Source organism: Hyperolius riggenbachi, chromosome 10, assembly GCF_040937935.1.
Source record: "Hyperolius riggenbachi isolate aHypRig1 chromosome 10, aHypRig1.pri, whole genome shotgun sequence".
Lineage (NCBI taxonomy): Eukaryota > Metazoa > Chordata > Amphibia > Anura > Hyperoliidae > Hyperolius > Hyperolius riggenbachi.
The window spans coordinates 267422199-267438610 of NC_090655.1; the positions used below are offsets into that span (position 1 = coordinate 267422199).

General features: G+C 43.0%; 1 pseudogene; it reads left to right on the top strand.

The window, feature by feature from the left end:
• Nucleotides 1-500: 500 nt before the first annotated feature.
• LOC137537174 (zinc finger protein 585A-like) overlaps nucleotides 501-16412 on the top strand; it is a 44890-nt pseudogene continuing 28978 nt past the window's right edge.

The window sequence follows — 16412 nt, forward strand, 5'->3', positions numbered from 1 at the left end:
TCCTCTACTACCAGCACCAGGCCACACCCACTACCTCCTCCTCTGCTACCTGCTCCAACACTATGGAACGCCCTAAAACTCCAACACAATGGTTCCCTACCACACCTCACACACCTCCATTACTGTACACACATCCTATGGATCCGAGTGAACTTGCCTTGCCTAATCTCTATGCTCCCATCCAGTGACTAAGCATTACCTTGTACTCATACTGTGCTGCGTGATCTGGTTTGCATGTATTCCTGTATTGTCTTGTTGCTGTATGTCGCTCCTAAATATTGTCTGTAACCTTAACTAATGTCCAGTGCTGCGTAATAAGGTGGCGGTGGTGACAGACCTTAGTCCGTTATTAAACTGGCTAAGGTCCCTAGTAAATAAATAAATTGGCAGAGGTACAGATTAACCGGAAATAATGCAGTTGATTCCACAAACAAAAACTGCAGTTAGTCTATTCAACACTAGATGGAGATCGTACACACAGGAAGTGATGTACCACAGCAGGAAGAGAAGTTGCAGGAAGTTTGTGAAAACACGCGGCTGGAAGAGGTGATTGTGTGACTCTTATTATATATTGGGCAGAGCAGAGGTCGGGGTGAACATACTTGTTATATATCGGGCAGAGCAGAGGTCGGGGTGGTCATACGTGTTATATATTGGGCAGAGCAGAGGTCGGGGTGAACATACTTGTTATATATTGGGCAGAGCAGAGGTCGGGGTGGTCATACGTGTTATATATTGGGCAGAGCAGAGGTTGGGGTGGACATACTTGTTATATATTGAGCAGAGCAGAGGTCGGGTTGTACATACTTGTTATATATTGGGCAGAACAGAGGTCAGGGTGGACATACTTGTTATATTGGGCAGAGCAGAGGTCGGGGTGGAGATACTTGTTATTCATTGGGCAGAGGTAGGGGTGGACATAGTTGTTATATATTGGGCAGAGCAGAGGTCGGGTGGACATACTTGTTATATATTGGGCAGGGCAAAGGTCAGGCGGAAATACTTGTTATATATTGGGCAGAGCAGAGGTCGGGGTGGACATACTTGTCATATATTGGGCAGAGCAGAGGACAGGGTGGACACGCTTGTGTATTGGGCAGAGCAGAGGTCATGGTGGACATACTTGTTATATATTGGGCAGAGCAGAGGTCGGGGTGGATACACTTGTTATATATTGGGCAGAGCAGAGGTCGGGATAGACATACTTGTTATATATTGAGCAGAGCAGAGGTCGGGGTGGACATACTTGTTATATATTGGGCAGAGCAGAGGTCGGGGTGGACATACTTGTTATATATTGGGAAGAGCAGCGGTCGGAGTGGACATACTTGTTATATATTGGGCAGGGCCGAGGTGGGGATGGACATACTTGTTATATATTGGGCAGGGCAGAGGTCGGGGTGGTCATACGTGTTATATATTGGGCAGAGCAGAGGTCAGGGTGGACATACTTGTTATATATTGAGCAGAGCAGAGGTCGGGTTGTACATACTTGTTATATATTGGGCAGAACAGAGGTCAGGGTGGACATACTTGTTATATTGGGCAGAGCAGAGGTCGGGGTGGAGATACTTGTTATTCATTGGGCAGAGGTAGGGGTGGACATAGTTGTTATATATTGGGCAGAGCAGAGGTCGGGTGGACATACTTGTTATATATTGGGCAGGGCAAAGGTCAGGCGGAAATACTTGTTATATATTGGGCAGAGCAGAGGTCGGGGTGGACATACTTGTCATATATTGGGCAGAGCAGAGGACAGGGTGGACACGCTTGTGTATTGGGCAGAGCAGAGGTCATGGTGGACATACTTGTTATATATTGGGCAGAGCAGAGGTCGGGGTGGATACACTTGTTATATATTGGGCAGAGCAGAGGTCGGGATAGACATACTTGTTATATATTGAGCAGAGCAGAGGTCGGGGTGGACATACTTGTTATATATTGGGCAGAGCAGAGGTCGGGGTGGACATACTTGTTATATATTGGGAAGAGCAGCGGTCGGAGTGGACATACTTGTTATATATTGGGCAGGGCCGAGGTGGGGATGGACATACTTGTTATATATTGGGCAGGGCAGAGGTAGGGGTATGCCATAGAATACTGAGCCCATAAGATCCTCGTGGAGCAGCTACCTCCTCCAGCTGGTGCATCACACATATGCACACTCTCTGTATTACCTTATCTGGATTTCTATTACTTCTTATGCTATAAATCATGCATCTAAATACACCTGTTATCATCTGTGGTTATTACTGCAGTCACAGGAGGTTTATGTCCCGCAGAGGGAGAGGTTGGAGTCTGCACAAAGATGATGGCTGGTGGGTCACAGCTAGGGGGTGGAGCCATGTATTAAGGGGTGTGGCTGATAGAACAGGCAGAAGAGATGGAGGCTGCAGTTGGAGTGGGGTTGGGTGATCTCTGCTGCTTTGGTCCTGGTATTGACACTGCCCCAGCTGGGAGGTTTGTTGCTACGGCTCTTGGAGGGTTTGGTGTCAGTAGGTGATGGACAGGTGGGCTCAGGTATGGTCAGGATATGGAGCTGCATTCCCATCTGCGTACGAGAGGATTCACCGTCGGAGACTTGGGCTCAGGATACAGCCGGTACGGCGTATCCTGCTGTCCCGGCGACGTTAGATACTATTCCCCCTCTAGGTCCACATGGATAGTGGGGAATGAAATAATTCGGCTTCCAACAATTGCTAGAGGACGAATTATAGCGTTTTATAAGTAAGTTCAGCTCCGTCTTCTGACGGCGCTGAAGTTACTCATTGCTGCGACCAAATCTCCTGCGCTGGATTGCCAGTGTTCAGTCCCATCTGCCTAGTTCATCAGGTGCCAGAGCCATAAGTAATGATAATTTATAGCTGATTAGCTGCAGGCCTCTGCTCCTATCTTCCTCTGTCTCCAGCTGTTCTCTCCTCATATCCTCATCCATCTACCGCTGCCGGCACTGCTGTAACCTCCCAGGAATGTGTGCATGGAGAGGAGGAGAGAAGCACCAGATGATGAGCAAGGCACACTGGAAGAGAGGACTGTGGTACTGAATGTGCAGGAGAGCACAGCTTATGGGATATCATCACCCTCTAGCAAATGATGTTCTTTTCTGTGCTCTGTTTATTACTACCAATATCTTACAGCTATAATTTGTTGTTCTTTTCAGAACTAATGTCTGAGCTCAAAGAACAAGAGACATACGTGAGGAGTGATCAGCAGTCTATGGAGGAGGGTGACATGATGGGGGCAATTAAGAAGGAAGAAGAAGAGACATATGTGAGGAGTGATCAGCAGTCTATGGAGGAGGGAGACATGATGAGAGCATCTAAGAAGGAAGACGTTATTACAAGGATGCGTGTCGGTGAGTGATAAACATTAGATATACAAAATACTTATATATATATAAAACCCACTCCCGTGCCACCTTTCTGCACATCCCTTAGTGTCCTCTGGCCTCTTTTCCACTATAATAAACCTGTTACATTAATGGGTGCTAGAATGTACTTCTGTAAACCCCCCCCCCCCCATATCACCGCTCAACTCATCACCTCTGACTCTTCACTGCATCCAAAAATTACAGCTGAACACAGAAAACGTGATGACAGTGCTCAACAAAGCCCGCAAAATCATGAGGACAAGCGTGCTCCCTGCCTGAGTCTCTAGAAGGGTGTAAGCGGGGGGTGTTCTGTAAGATGCACGGCCACTTGTGCTGCAGACAAATCATGACAAGTGTGCTCCCTGCCTGAGTCTCTGGAAGGGTGTAAGCTGGGGGGGGGGGTTCTGTAAGACGCACGGCCGCTTGTGCTGCAGACAAATCATGACAAGTGTACTCCCTGCCTGAGTCTCTAGAAGGGTGTAAGCTGGGGTGTGTTCTGTAAGACGCACGGCCGCTTGTGCTGCAGACAAATCATGACAAGTGTGCTCCCTGCCTGAGTCTCTAGAAGGGTGTAAGCTGGGGGGGGGGGGGGTGTTCTGTAAGAAATCTCTGAGACAGCTTTCTGTATCCTTCCCCTAAACCATGATGGTGAACGATCTTTGTCTTCAGGTCATTTGAGAGTTGTTTTGAGACCCCCATGTTGCTACTCTTCAGAGAAAATTAAAAGAGAAGGAAAACTTACAATTGACCCCCTTAAATACTCTTTTTCATAACTGGATTCATCTGTGTATGTAGGTCAGGGGTCACTGAGCTTACCAAGCCAATTTGAGTTCCAATAATTCGTTCTAAAGGTTTTGGAATCAATAAAATTGCAACAGTACCCACATTTATGCACCTGCCTAATTTTATTTAAACAATTATTGCACACTTAATTTTACTTCTCAAATATTACTGCGTGTCTCCTATAAGATATATTTAACTGACATTTTTTGTCGTAACAACCAACGATTTATACAGGAAAATCATGACGATTAACAAGGTTGCCCAAACTTTCACATCCCACTGTATGTAATGCTTAAGTCATGAGTGCCACTATGACTATTATATAATATGAGAGAATGTTGTGCCCACCCTTCAACACTGGGTGATGGTGTGAGTCTATAGCCCAGAACATTATTCTTCATGAAGACTATATGCCTCTGGGTTTCCCTTCCCCCTTCTGGGCTCTCAAGTTATATTTTACTGTTACACGTTAGTAATTAGTTTAACTGCCTAAGATAAGTTTCCTCCTCCCAGTACTGACTGGGTGTTGCTGGGCAGTGGACCTCAGCTGGTCGTCCGTGTATATAATTACACATCAGTAAGTTAGTTAGTAGCCTTTCTCTTAGCGGATAGTGAAGAGTAGGCGGGGTTTTGGGAATAAGCTACTCTGCGAGTCGTTAGACGTAGAAGGGTGGGAGTTGAGGGATAAGGGAGTTCGGTAGGTCACGGTTCATAACCGCTTAAGATAATAATGTTTATTTCTAATATTTTACTCTTCTTTCCAACTTTTCTCTCTACCTTTGCCCTCTCTTGGGCACAACTGCTTACGAATTGTTACATGTATAAATATTTTACAACTTCTGATGCCCTGGCAACTGCACGACAGGTAGATCTGCCATCCAGCTTGACCTGCGTTTCATGGAATGTTCCGGGTCTCAACCCCAAATTTAGGAGAGCTTTAGTTTTTAACTTCTTAAAAAAATATCATCCTCTTATCTGCATTTTGCAGGAGACTCACTTAATCGGTAGAACTATAATGGCCTTAAAAAACCCATGGGTGGGGCATTACTTTCACTCTACATATTCTACTCATTCTAGAGGGGTTAGTATCCTATTACATAAATCCTTACACATGACAATACAGCAAGTCAAGCTGGATACCTCTGGCAGATCTGTATTAACACAAGCAATTCTTTTTGGATTTTTGGGGCCCCCTTCATTATAATTTGTTTATAACTGCCACCCACTGGAAGCTTTTAGCTTTTAAACAACCTCATTACCATAATTACTCAATTATCACCGGCCAAAATCCTATGGGCTGGAGACTTTAATGTAGCTCCCAACCCAACCATTGATAGACTGACCTATACTGGACCAGAAAGATCCAACCTAGCTGCATGGGCAGAAACACATTCCTTAACCTCCCTGGCGGTGCAATAAATCCGCCAGGGGGCAGCGCAGCACTTTTTAATTTGTTTTTTTAAAGCATCTAGCTAGCTTCCCCCCCTCCCTTCGCTATCCCTCCCACCCCTCCGATCGCCGCCGGCGCTTTTACCCTGCAGGGATTCCCGTTCTGAATGGGATTCCCTGTATGGGCTTTCCCGTTGCCATGGCAACGATTGCGATGACGTCATCGACGTCGTGACGTCAGCGGGTATTCCGCCCCTCAGCGCTGCCGGGCACTGATTGGCCAGGCAGCGAAAGAGGTCTGGGGGCGGCGCGGATAGCGGCGAATTGGCGGGTAGTGGCGGCGATCGTTATGCACACGCAGCTAGCAAAGTGCTAGCTGCATGTAGCAAAAAAAAATTTATGTAAATCGGCCCAGCAGGGCCTGAGCGGCACCCTCCGGCGGCTTACCCCGTTACCGCTAAGGAGGTTAATAGATATGTGGAGATGGAAACATCTGAGTGAAACTAGATACACCTGCTCTTCTACTGCACATAAAACTTTATCACAAATAGATCTCATTTATACAACAGATGATATATTGCCAATGATTCAAAAGGTGGACATACTCCCTAGTGGTATATCAGAGCATGCTCCTGTACTTCTCACATTAAACTTGGAAGGTGTCCTGAGGACTAACTCATGGCGGTTATGCAGATGCTGCTGTCACTAACAAGACTACACAAGTCTTCCAACTGACTAGAGGTACTAGACAGGGGTGTCCCCTTTCGCCGAATCTATTTGCCTTGGCCATCGAACCGCTAGCAATCATGATTAGACACTCTTAATAGCATTGTGGGATCTCACTCTATGCAGATGACTTCCTCCTATATATAGCAGATTCGGGTCCCTCTCTTACTGCAGCTCTGGAAACTGTAGACTTGTCATGATCATGTCTGCAGCATGTACTGCTGGCTGCAGTTTTACTGAAGATAAGCAGTTTTTGATGTCATTACATGCATTTGCTTGCATAGTTTGGTTTGCACTGAAACTAGTTGCTGATTCCATCTGCAGTGGCTCTACAGTGCTGGCCAGCTCAGGATTGAATAATTACCATTCACCTGTGTGGGAATCTGCATGTCTGCTCCCATTGGATGACCTCAGTATAAAGATCTGCTTCCTGCAGGGCTTCTCTGGCTATCATAGTCTCAGCAGCACCAGCCTGTCTTGCTGTTACTCTGGCCCCAGATCGTGTTCCTAGTTCTTATGATACTTTGCTGGTCTTGCACCATATATTGGTTCATCGTCCAATATATATGCATACTAGCACGTTTGTTATTTTCCTTGTATTCGTGTTACGTTAATACATCAGTGTCGCTGATATATACGTACACGAACTGTTTATATCCTGTGTTCAGTCAGTCAGTTTTCAGCACGTTTTTGGTAGATTGCGCGTATCGTGATCACCCGTGCTTAGCTAGTTAATCTGTTCCTGTTACCGTGTGTGGATTGCGCTAATCTCTGCGTAGAGTTAGCAAATCCTTCTGAACCCTGTTCCCTGTATTGCTCTAGTTCCTAGTCAGTGTTCCTGCTTATGTCATATATCGGTTCGTTGCCGATACATACATATGTTAGTCAGACGTTATAAAATAGTTTCATTGATAGCTGTAATTGTAATACGCTAGGAAAACATACTTATTGTATATTTGTCTGTGTTACATTCATCTATCTTGATCCTGTTATTTCCTGACTATCCTGTCCTGTCTCTGTGAGGCACGCCATCGCTGCATTCGCATTGGCTGCCTCATTCCAGTCTGTCTTGTTATGGACGCTTGCTGTCACTGAGTAGTGACTAGCTGGCAAGCGTTCATTCTGTCTACCTGTCCTGATCTCCTCAGTTCTGGTTTATGCGCTCAGCGTTACCTTGCGCTGAGACGTTATCGTGAAAGTGTTTGTGGCTGTTCGGATCTGCACCGGCTCTGTGCGCCACAATCTCCTATTGGAGTCAGTCCTCTCCTCCACTAAACTGGGGATATCCTGATTCCTTGTGCTAGTGTGTGTACCTCCTTCACATATTTCGGCCTGGAGATACAGAAGGACCTTCAAATGTTTCTAACCAATAACTTTATTCCCATCATAAAAAGTAAAAGATAAATGTAGTGCCTGGCAGGAACTGCCCTTAACCTTGGTAGGGAGAGTTAATGCGATAAAAATGATGTTACTACCTAAATTTACGTACGTTTTCCGTAATTCACCAGTCTGGATACCTAAAAAATACTTTACAGAGATAAATAAAATCCTGATTCCCTTTATCTGGTCCAATAAACTCCCACGCTTATCGCTCATAACCTTGGAATTACCGGTAGTAGAGGAGGGCTTATCTATGCATAATTTCTTCTATTATTTTCTGGCGACAATACTAGTTACCATCAGATGGCGGTTTTCTCGTGATGAAAACAACCCAGCTGTGGTGGGTGAAGCAGCCATTATGGGCTCGTACGAAGCTCTATTAAATTTACCCTTTAGAGGCTTTAATTCTTCCCCAGACATTACAACTGCTATGAAAACCACGATCCATGCCTGGCAATATCTCCATAGCAAATTTGCTATGCCACACAGATGGTCCCCATATACACCGTTGTGGGGAAACCCCAATATTTCCCAGTTTTCTACTATCCCTGATCCAGCAATTTGGGCCGGGTATGAAATGAAAATCCTGAAAGATGTAGCCCCGAATGGGACTATGCTGGCTTTCTCGGAACTGCAACAGCTATATGGTCTTCCTAATCACATGTGTTTTAGATTCCTACAACTCTCACGTGCATTTACAGCCCAATTTGGTAAAGAAAGACTGCGGTTGGAGTCCGACCCACTCTAATCTCTCCTTATAGTAGAGCGACTGGCTGAGCCATTATCAGCCATTTACGCTGAACTCCTCCTTCAAATGGGTCATAATACTAACAAAATGTATGGACAATGGGTAAACGACTTAGGAGAAATAGAGGAAGAGGAATGGGAGGAGGTGGTGGGCAGGGGAGCTGGGGTCCTGATCTCATCCAGGGACAGATTGAGTCGCAGGGTACTTACACAGGGTATATTTTACTCCTTGCAGACTACACAAAATTGATCATTCCCACTCTAACTTATGTACCAGATGCGGGGCAGCAGAGGGAAACTTTCTTCATATGTTCTGGACATGTCCGGCATTAGCAAGATATTGGGACCAAATTGAAAAGACTATAGAAAAAGTATTAGATGCGCTAGGCCTGAACGATAAATCATTGGGGGATCGAAATCGTGATCACGGAAACGGCGATTCCATGATTGTCATAATGGCAATTTCATCCCCCTCTGCAGGCAGTCCCCTCTCCCGCTGTGCACCGCTTGCCGCTCTATGCATCGGCGTCTCAGCGGGTGTTAAACGCAGTGGCTCAGCGGGTCCCTTGTGGTGATGGAGGCGGCTCACTCACTCCCCAACTTCAGTGTATACTGACTGCAGCCTATCAGATAAGCAGGCAGCTAGCTCCGCCCACAGGCTCTCTCTCTTGCGGCAGCTCACTCCTCCCAACGCCTCCCTGTCATTGGCTGGACAGACGCCAGAGTCCACCCACAGGCTCTCAATCTCGCGTAGCTCACTCCTCCCGAGTCCACATCACTAGCTGGGCGGGCAGAGTCTGCCCTGGCTAATAATTGTAGTATCATGGGTGGCAGACTCCGCCCATTAGCTTGTCAATTCACGTTTTTTACACTGCCTGTAAAAAATCGTGAATCGAATTGAAATCACAATTTCTGACAGAAATCGTGTGATTCAATCTTTTCCTAAAATCTTTCAGGCCTAAGATGCGCCTTTTAAATTTGAACTTAAAGTGGTAAGATTAGGTATCTTTGCGAAAGGCAGTTATGGTAAGTATAAACAAGCAATGATATTTACGCTTTGCCATGTAGCTAGGAAAGTAATCTTATCTGATTGGAGCCAGCCTATCATACCCACCAAAGCTGAATGGATTAACGCAGTTAACAAAATCCTCCCACTATGTAAAATGACATATAAATTTTACTGTATTTGGTCTGGATGGTGCGACAAGAATTGTAGGAATGTATTGACAGACATTTACAAATCTATACCAGGTGAGGTACTTTGTTACATGTTGCCTGAGGAAATCTTTTAGAAAAAACTATACATAATCTCAGATTGCCGTGTACTACTACACTTACAGCACCCATGCCTGCTCAATTAGTGTTTATAAGTTCTGACAGAATGATTTACTCTTCAATGAAAAGAGATATATGCTCGATAAGCTCCAGTGGGGGGATGGGATCTATCGGAAGGTATCTAGAATAATCAGTATTCACAGAGACTCTTGATATTGCACAAGTTGATAATTTCAGTTCTATAACCAGTGACAATGGATGAATGAAGATTCTCTATTCGATATACGACAATAATCCATGAAGTATGATACATAGTGCTGAGACTGTGTGTAAGATGGATATATTCTGTCGTGTATAACATGTAACAGTGATAATGATGCTTCCTTCTCTTCTTCTTTTTCTTCGCCCCTTCATGTGTCTCTTCACATGGGGGAGCTACTATCTTTCTTTCTCCTCTTTTTTTTTCTAAGAATGTATTGGCTTACCATTGTGTTCTTGTTATGGTATGTTCAAATGTTTTGTTATGTTGTATTTTGTGTGCAAAAACCAAAAATACAATAAAAATGTACCTGTTACAAAAAAATTATATGCAAAGTTATGCAGCTGCTGCATTCGGTCCATTTCCAAACTGCAAAAACTGCATCAACTTGGAATTCTCAGCAGCTCTCTGACCCTCCCTGATGATAATTGTTCCTCCCCTCAGAATTCTCTAACAGGAAGTGATGATGTTTCTCTATTTGCAGGGCGGAGTCCCGGCATCAGGAACCTCTCAGAGACTCGTCTCTCTGTATCCACAGACTGTACAACGGATGATGATGTCACTGGACAAGAGTCTCCTGCAGATATCCTGGTTACCCCAAATATTCCCCCAGACTCCCCTCACCTGTCTAACCCTGAGGGGCCTCATACCCAGCACAGCTCTCCCCCTGCTGGAGGGTCTTATTCCTGTTCCATGTGTGGGAAATGTTTTGTATGGAAATCACATCTTGTCATACATGAGAGATCACACACTGGTGAGAAGTCTTATTCATGTGCTGAGTGTGGGAAATGTTTTGTTTCTAAATCACATCTTGTCATACATGAGAGATCTCATACTGGTGTGAAGCCTTATTCATGTGCTGCATGTGGGAAATGTTTTGGGCATAAATTAATCCTTGTAAACCATGAGCGATCTCACACTGGTGAAAAGCCTTACAAATGTGCTGAGTGTGGGAAATGTTTTGCACAGAAATCAAGCCTCATCTTACATGAAAGATCCCACACTGGTGAAAAGCCCTATTCATGTGCTGAATGTGGGAAATGTTTTGGGTATAAATCAAGCCTTGTTTCACATGAAAAATCTCATACTGGTGAGAAGCCCTATTCTTGTGCTGAGTGTGGGAAATGTTTTAGGCATAAATCAGTCCTTGTAAAACATGAGCGATCGCACACTGGTGAAAAACCTTATACATGTGCTGAGTGTGGGAAATGTTTTTCACAGAAATCAAGCCTTATCACTCATGAAAGGTCCCACACTGGTGAAAAACCGTATTCATGTGCTGCATGTGGAAAATGTTTTGCACAGAAATCTTATCTTCTCACTCATAAAAGATCCCACACTGGTGAAGAGCCCTATAGATGTGCTGAGTGTGGGAAATGTTTTGCGAGTAACTCAAACCTTGTCATACATGAGAGATCTCATACTGGTGTGAAGCCCTATTCATGTGCTGAGTGTGGGAAATGTTTTGGGCATAAATCAGTCCTTGTAAATCATGAGCGATTGCACACTGGTGAGAAGCCTTATACATGTGCTGAGTGTGGGAAATGTTTTGCACAGAAATCAAGCCTTATCTTACATGACAGATCTCACACTGGTGAAAAGCCTTATACATGTGCTGAGTGTGGGAAATGTTTTGCACAGCAATCACAGCTTGTTAGTCATGAAAGATCCCACACAGGTGGAAAGCCCTATGCGTGTGCTGAGTGAGGGGAATGCTTTTGGCATAAATCAAACCTTGTCACACATGAGAGATCTCACACTGCGAAAAGCCCTATTTTCAGGTGCAGAGTGTGAGAAATTTCTTGGCTAAAAGTGTCCTGATAAACTTTGTCTATTTTTTTAGTTTATTTTTTTGCACAAAGAAGCATAATTACACAGTATACACAGAGGCTTCTTACATGGTACTCAGTGTATTGTTGGGTAAAGCTTTAAAGTTCCTGAACTGAGGTGACATAGTGAGATAAATATGGGCACATATAGTGCTAAGCCTAGTTAGAACTTGCCTGTGATCACTTTTTATATTTCTGATTGGAAGGGTTAATAAACCAGGGTTAATATCTATGCTAATGAGGCAGGTTCTGCAGTTGCATGCAGCCACGGCTCTCCTGAAGAGTAAATACAAGCGAAAACAATTTTTATATGGCTTATCAAACACTCCTGATAACAAGAGTGCTGAAAAGTGAATTATTTGTTTTTGTTGGGAGCTGACTGAACCAGAGTTTATGTCACACTGATATGGCTGCTTTGTACAATTGAGAGTCAGAAATTAACCCCCTTAAATTAAAAACAAGAAGGCGAGACTCCAAGAAAGCTCTTTATACAATTGTTATGTACCTAATGTGAGCAGCAGATGTGGGAATATTAGAAGCTCCCATTTATCCAGAATGAACTGAGGAAAGGAGATTTCCCTCTCTGTATTGTTTACAGTCATAAAAAAATATGTGAACCTTTTATTTTTGTGTGTTTTTTTGGCTGAGTTTCTACAGAGAGTTGAAACTGTAAATAAATGCAATGAAAATGAAGTCAAAATAAGAAATGTAACCCTCTTTTCTAAATAAATAGATCCCTACTTGTGGCCCTATAGACAGCGTTTGTACCCCAGCTCTTATGGGTGCAGTTGCCTTGTAGCTGGAAGCTAGCTTAGCCAGAGGCATTGTGGGTATTTGTATTATTCTGTCACCCTGGTGGGAAAGTATGGGGAGAATTAGCAGTGGAGGAGAGAGAATGGCTGCTTGTCACCAGAGATCTGGGCATGTGCAGAGAGATGCACCCCTCATTCATTACATTTCATGCTGAATATCCCCCCAGCCAGGCCTCCTACAGTCCCCCTATGTGTAGGGTAGGGAGGGGGCCCCGTGCCACTTCTGTGTAGCAATGCAGACCTCCAGCACCGCTTGTTCCCAGATATCACATATATACCAATCTAGGGGTCTGTAATTTGATATAGCAGCAGCTCGGGAGTCTCCTCCTCACCCTCAAGATGTGGAACTTCTCTAAAGAATAAGGGTGATGGGTAAATGCCAATGTCTCTGATTCTCAACAGAAGCGTGCAGCCCAATTCCACCTAGTACTTTGTATATTTATTTCTGATTATATTTTCAACATTATATATGTAATACTGTATATGATTGCTCAATAGTTTGGTTATTGATTTGATACTGACACCAAATAGATTGACAAATGTAATTCTGCAACTGGCGGGGCCCTTGCCAACTGTCACATCTGTCAAACATTTGTTTACTTCAAACGTCTCAACACATATTACATCCCCTGTTATAGAAGTCATTATAATTTATTATAATCATTCTAACTTCTATAAACCAATGTTTATATAGCACTCACATTGCCCATCACTCGCATATTTCCAAGGCTTAGGATATTCACTTTCTCCCTTTTCTCGACCTTGCTGGGAATTTCTTAATTTTAAATGTTCTAACAATTTGATATGTGATGCAGGTACTGTTTTTGTATACCAAATAATAAGGGCTTGTGCACACCGAGGGCATTTTGGGTTGTTTTTTCTTAGCTCCAGTGATTTTTAAAAATGCCCTGAAATCGCTAGTGCACCGATTCCTTATGGGACAGTTCATATCGGCGCGTTTCGTCCGCTTTCCGCTCAGCAAAGCGCTGCATGTACCATTTTGGAGACAATTTTGCTAAAAATGGAAGGTTTAGGAACAGCGCAAAATGCTCACAAATTGCATTATCCGGCGATTGCGGTCGCGCTTTTATGAATAAATACATTGTACTTCCGGGTGAAGGAGTTCACTTCCTGACTGACGGCTGGAAGTGAATAAGCGGAATTGCTCTGCAAAAGCGCTTTGTACAAAATCGTAGCGCGCAGTGGAGCGCCGGGAGGGGGAAAACGTGCAAAAAATCGAGAATCTCAGGAGTCAGTTATTTTGATTTTGAATGTGAACAAAGCTTTACAGGATGCAAGAGTATGTTTCCTGCTGCTGTAGTAACAAGTGTGTTTCCCCTGTTCTCTCCCCCTCCCTTACAGGATGCAAGAGTATGTTTCCTGCTGCTGTAGTAACAAGTGGTTTCCCCCTGTTCTCATCACCCTCCCTTACAGGATGCAAGAGTATGTTTCCTGCTGCTGTAGTAACAAGTGTGTTTCCCCTGTTCTCTCCCCCTCCCTTACAGGATGCAAGAGTATGTTTCCTGCTGCTGTAGTAACAAGTGTGTTTCCCCCTATTCTTTTCATTGATTTTCTTGAATTATTTCAAAAATGTAACTTAAAATATTAACAATTGTATTCTACCTTCTTTCTGATAATTACATGTAATCTCTGCTGCCTGTAATTCAGTTCTTAAGATAGACTTGACAATAAACCTTTGTGGCTAATTATTTCCATTTTTTCACCCATTTTATGAAAATGTATTAATGTGTATCATACATATTGTAAAGAGAAACTGTTAACTTATTACATGTATGTACTTGTCTATGTAATATAACTCCTCCATACAAGCTTTAGGAATGAACTCAAGGGAAAAAAAACACGTTTGAATCACTTCCTAACTGGACCTTACTTAAAATGAACCTGAACTCTTGCACAAGACAGAAGGAAAACAGAGAAATGCACCCTGTATGTATTTAGAGAGTTTAGCCTGACTAATGCCCCCTCATTTGTGTCTAATCACAAGTTGTAATTTGATCTCTCCCCGTGTCACCTGACTGCCATTTTCAGGTAAGGCAGATAAGCTCATTTGAAAGCACAGGGTGGTAATATGTCTGCTTCCATGAAAGCAGGAAGGAGAAACAGTGCAGATTTATGTTCGGATTTGTAACAGCTGTAACAAAGAAATGTTTTCCTTTCAAGGTTATTATGCTGTTGCATGTATTTTAGAGCAGAGAGGAAGTTCTGAGTTGAGGTCCGCTTTAACCGCAAACCTTCTTTGTTCCTTATGTGTAATTATATCACTGTGTAAGTTAACTCTTTCATTTCTTACAACTAACAAACATGTAAATATGATGACAAAACTGATACTCTTCTTAAATAAGCAAACAAATAACCTTGGGCTGAAAATGTAAACATGATGATAAATCTGACCTTTCAATGTCATTAATTTTTCATCCATAGTAAAATTATTATAAATATTAGCTGAAATAATAACAATGCACATCACTAATTGGAATTCCTGACATTGTTACAGGTATTGAAATGTGCTCCCTTCCAGCTATTGCTATAATTGTGGTGTTAATACATTCATCTTGATGGTATTCATATCATTTATTTGCCCTCAGATCTGTATGATTTAATGATTAATCAAGCTATGTCTATTAAGGAGCCAATCAGAGCTCCGACACGTGTGAGCGGTTTCCTGTGTGTCAATTGATGTTCTAAATAAAGACTTGGCGCTTTTTACCCTTCCAACTGGTGTAGCGGGACATCCTTTTTGGAAATCTGGCTTTGAGATGTTTTGGATCCCTGGCTGCCAGCTGGATTTGCATTAGTGGTTGCAGCGGCTCTACCGCCTACCGAAGATTTAATGTATACCTGTATTTTTTAAATATGTTATACCTCTTTTAAAAGTTTGTGTTATTATTTGGAAATGTATAGCATATTCAGTTTGATCTTCCAAACATATCCTTGCCAACTGTGATCTTTGTTCACTATCAATCAATGTTAAAACTATATAATCGAAAATGTATTAATGCAGGACATGATACTAATGCAATTTGTATAATCATATTTTCCATCATCTGATTTAAATGTACATTTTATGTTATCTATGTAGCATTTTGCTTTCTGACAAGCCCTATTATCTCCAATCAGATTTCAAAGTTTCTATCTACAAATTGTTAATTATAGAATCAATAATACCTTCACCATCTAAAGTCCCTTCAGTAATGATTCAATCAAATTTGCAAAATAACATTGGCATAAAGGATATCTTCTGGACATTTTCCCTATCAAAATATTACGTTTCCAAACAATAAATCACACATTTACCTTCTATCAAAAAAGTAATTTGATCTAAAAATGATTACATTTCCCTTATAGAGCCTTTTTGTTTGTACAATGTTCCTCTGAATTTGTCACTATTGTATGGGAAATATCACAGAAACTGTAAAACTAACCCGGTTCTAAAACATAATCTATAAGGCTTGGCAGGTTATGTCCACAATCAGTCTCTATGCCCCAATCTATTGCCTTGACTCTGAGCCCGACCCACAGTCTTCACCTATAGACAAGCCCCCACGTGAACAGTACGCTTGATTTGTCTCCTGGCTACAGTTACATCCAGGGCTTAACATGCAAGGCATACAGACTGAAGTAGAGTGAACAATAACCCCTCAGAACCCCACTGAGCTAGTATCATAACATTCACAAGTTCAATTATGAAAGTACATGAGAGGATGAGGGCCACAATGGTAGACACGTATGCAGCAGTATGGTAATGCACAGTCCAGGCAATATATAGATGTATTCAGGTAAGCAGAGTCCACGCAAAAGGCAAGAATGTCCAGGTAACAAGC